The sequence below is a fragment of the Polyergus mexicanus genome, unplaced genomic scaffold (assembly GCF_030449975.1).
Source record: "Polyergus mexicanus isolate NDT 795.1 unplaced genomic scaffold, iyPolMexi1.0 SCAF_11, whole genome shotgun sequence".
Lineage (NCBI taxonomy): Eukaryota > Metazoa > Arthropoda > Insecta > Hymenoptera > Formicidae > Polyergus > Polyergus mexicanus.
The window spans coordinates 5,953,459-5,957,713 of record NW_027223331.1 but is presented as its reverse complement, the minus strand read 5'-3'; the positions used below and the strand labels follow the sequence as shown (position 1 = coordinate 5,957,713).

Here is a 4,255-nt window from a genome sequence, read left to right as displayed (position 1 = left end):
TGTCTTCTACTCCCTCTCTCCTTCGACAGTTTCCGGGCGCGCGCGCGCAGGCTCCCTATCTTTACTTACTGCGTGTGTGCGTACGCTGCTCTCACTCTTCCTTTTCCTCGGTGTTATTTCAGACGACGCCAAGGGGCCGCCTCTCGGGACGGCTCGTCTCGGGCGAACGTCCAACTATCGCTCGTACACCGTTTGCGCGAACGGGCACGGTGGCCCGGCGCGCAAAGGCGCAAGCAGTTTCGAGGTACTAAAACGACCCTCAGCCAGGCGTGGTCCGGGAATTGTATCCGTGGACCGCAATGTGCGTTCGAAATGTCGATGTTCATGTGTCCTGCAGTTCACAAGTTGACGCGCAATTAGCTGCGTTCTTCATCGACCCACGAGCCAAGTGATCCACCGTTCAGGGTAATCGTTTTGCAATTCTTGCGTTCAACGAACGCTTCGTTCATCCATCTTAGTCTCCTCTCCGAAGAGAGAGAGATAAAATCGTTGGCCCTTCGATCAGCCTGGCCGCGCGCGTCCGAGCACGCGCGCGGACCGCCGCCACCGCTGGGGAGGCTACGGCACAAAAGTTGTTTCGCGATCGGAGCGTCTCTTCCCCGTACATATAATATAATAATATATATATTTGGAAGAGCCGGGGCGGAATGTTCTTTGAAGAAACCGTCGGACTTGATCGGGTGTGATCCGTCCTCTCGCCCGTTCGTCCGATAGCCGCGCGCTCGCGTACAAACACGCTGACCGCTGCCCCGGTGCGGGGAGGGGCGCGTTCACGAGCGTTGCGGACGCACGGACGGGCGTAGGTTACCACCGGTACGCGCTAACGCCGGATCGTAACTCTGCGCTTGGCAAGAGCGCGATCGGGAAAGCGTCTTCTGCTCCGAATCGCATTCATGTAATTTCGCAATTTGCGCAACGAGCCTCAACGGGTCGCGCGCGACGCGACGCGACGCCGGTTGCGGCTACGAAGCTTAAGGAGAGAGTCTCGGATAATCCTCTCCTCCTCCATCCCGCTCGCACGACGCCGACCGCACCGAAAAAGGCCGACGGCGCTCTGCTGCTGGCTTCCCTTTCTCTCTCGGGTCGTCGCAGAGGCGCGCGGCGTTCGACGCGCGTCGTCGTATTAGTACATGCGGGATATAATCCGTCAATTCCATTTTACTTTCGTATCTGTTTTCTTTGTCCATTCAGTCGCCGACTGCTGCGAGCGCGCGTCCAAAAGACTCGAGACGCAGAGCAGGACCTCCGGAACGTTAATGATCCTTCCGCAGGTTCACCTACGGAAACCTTGTTACGACTTTTACTTCCTCTAAATGATCAAGTTTGGTCATCTTCCCGGCAACATCGGCAATGCCGAGACATTGCCGCGCACCAGTCCGAAGACCTCACTAAATCATTCAATCGGTAGTAGCGACGGGCGGTGTGTACAAAGGGCAGGGACGTAATCAACGCGAGCTTATGACTCGCGCTTACTGGGAATTCCTCGTTCATGGGGAACAATTGCAAGCCCCAATCCCTAGCACGAAGGAGGTTCAGCGGGTTACCCGGGCCTTTCGGCCAGGGAACACACGCTGATTCCTTCAGTGTAGCGCGCGTGCGGCCCAGAACATCTAAGGGCATCACAGACCTGTTATTGCTCAATCTCGTGCGGCTAGAAGCCGCCTGTCCCTCTAAGAAGATTTGTTTGTACGTTGGTAGTAAAAACCCGCCAGCCGAAGCCGGGGGCCTTCGCGATACCATAAGGTACGCCTATTTAGCAGGCTAGAGTCTCGTTCGTTATCGGAATTAACCAGACAAATCGCTCCACCAACTAAGAACGGCCATGCACCACCACCCACCGAATCAAGAAAGAGCTATCAATCTGTCAATCCTTCCGGTGTCTGGGCCTGGTGAGGTTTCCCGTGTTGAGTCAAATTAAGCCGCAGGCTCCACTCCTGGTGGTGCCCTTCCGTCAATTCCTTTAAGTTTCAGCTTTGCAACCATACTTCCCCCGGAACCCAAAAGCTTTGGTTTCCCGGAAGCTGCCCGCCGAGTCATCGGAGGAACTTCGGCGGATCGCTAGCTGGCATCGTTTATGGTTAGAACTAGGGCGGTATCTGATCGCCTTCGAACCTCTAACTTTCGTTCTTGATTAATGAAAACATTTTTGGCAAATGCTTTCGCTTCTGTCCGTCTTGCGACGATCCAAGAATTTCACCTCTAACGTCGCAATACGAATGCCCCCATCTGTCCCTATTAATCATTACCTCGGGGTTCCGAAAACCAACAAAATAGAACCGAGGTCCTATTCCATTATTCCATGCACGCAGTATTCAGGCGAAGGTAGCCTGCTTTAAGCACTCTAATTTGTTCAAAGTAAACGTACCGGCCCGACTCGACACTCAGTAAAGAGCACCGCGACGGGATATTAGTTGGGCCGCCCCTCGCGAGGCTAAGCCCACCGGTAGGACGTCCCACATCACGCCAGTTAAACACCGCGAGCGGTGAACCGACGGTGTGCGACACAGATTCAACTACGAGCTTTTTAACCGCAACAACTTTAATATACGCTATTGGAGCTGGAATTACCGCGGCTGCTGGCACCAGACTTGCCCTCCAATGGATCCTCGTTAAAGGATTTAAAGTGTACTCATTCCGATTACGGGGCCTCGGATGAGTCCCGTATCGTTATTTTTCGTCACTACCTCCCCGTGCCGGGAGTGGGTAATTTGCGCGCCTGCTGCCTTCCTTGGATGTGGTAGCCGTTTCTCAGGCTCCCTCTCCGGAATCGAACCCTGATTCCCCGTTACCCGTTACAACCATGGTAGGCGCAGAACCTACCATCGACAGTTGATAAGGCAGACATTTGAAAGATGCGTCGCCGGTGCTAGGACCGTGCGATCAGCACAAAGTTATTCAGAGTCACCAAAATAAACGGTGGACGAACGGCGAACCGCCCGCCACCGATTGGTTTTGATCTAATAAAAGCGTCCCTTCCATCACTGGTCGGGACTCTGTTTTGCATGTATTAGCTCTAGAATTACCACAGTTATCCAAGTAAATGTGGGTACAATCTAATGAACCATAACTGATTTAATGAGCCATTCGCGGTTTCACCTTAATTCGGCATGCACTGAGACATGCATGGCTTAATCTTTGAGACAAGCATATGACTACTGGCAGGATCAACCAGGGAGCTTCGTGTTCGGTTACTCGCGTGGAGCGGTAACTCGCGAGCGAGCCCGAAGGCCCGTCGCTATTAAGCTCTTACTTCTCGCGCCGCCGGTCTTTATTAGCCGGTCGGCGACACTCTCTATCTACTTACTTACTTATTACGCAACACACTTTATGCGTGCGTCTCGTCTTCGTGAGAGGAGCGAGGCGGTCCGTGTATATAATAAACCTCCTCCTCTCTTACTTCAAGATCATTCTCCATTTTATATTGTGTATTATAAAAAGATCATACTCATTCTCATTCTCCCAATGTAAACGCGCGATCGCGAGGACCGCGCGATTTACCCTGACGCTAGATCGACGATGCCGATGCTTAGACGTCGAGGATAAATGTGCTATCGTGCTTTTAGCACGCACTTATATTTCGCTACGGCGTACAAAGCGTGCGGGAAGAACGTTGTAATCCGTCCTTCCACGCCACTCGTATCCGTGGAGTAAACGTTCGGTAAGCGCGACGATTCCGCTGCTGCGTCCAAGACGAGAGGGAATCGCGCGGCCAACACACTAGATGCGTGCGCGCCACATAAGAGCCATTCGGTCTTGCGACACCGACTCGTGGCAATGCTGTGCTCGTAATAAAAGTGTGTGCATAGAATAAGCGCCGAAGCGCGACACGTCGTACCCTCTTATAATACCCAACCGGACGGCCAGGCGGTCGGCGACGACACGGCTTTTTGCTTAGCGAGCGCGAGCTCGAGCTCGTCGAAATTTTGTCGACGAGAGCGTAAATACAATAGTCTCTTCCCTCATAGAGACGTTTTACTCGGACTCTGTCCGATAAAGCACAACACAAATCGCCGTTTGTGTTTTCTTCTCTCCTCTTAAACAATAATAAATCTCTCCTGTATCGTTCGTTTTAAACGTTCTCGAAAAGACAAGAACGCAAGAATCGTGCGAGCCGCGCGAAGAACGCGCAACCGCCCGTTCGTCCGATTCGGTTCGGTCCGACGCGCCGAGCGCGACGTACCTCTTATAATACCCAACCGAGCGGCCAGGCGGTCGGCGACGCACGGTACTACGCACGGTCGCTTATGAGTGCGAG

The 4,255-nt window shown here is 53.4% G+C and overlaps 2 non-coding genes across 2 annotated transcripts; both read right to left on the bottom strand.

The window, feature by feature from the left end:
- Positions 1-253: 253 nt before the first annotated feature.
- On the bottom strand, positions 254-408 carry LOC138937987 (5.8S ribosomal RNA). The gene has a single exon (XR_011447634.1). It is a non-coding gene; the product is annotated as a 5.8S ribosomal RNA (ribosomal RNA).
- Positions 409-1,254: 846 nt separating this feature from the next.
- On the bottom strand, positions 1,255-3,175 carry LOC138937981 (small subunit ribosomal RNA). The gene has a single exon (XR_011447629.1). It is a non-coding gene; the product is annotated as a small subunit ribosomal RNA (ribosomal RNA).
- Positions 3,176-4,255: the final 1,080 nt, after the last annotated feature.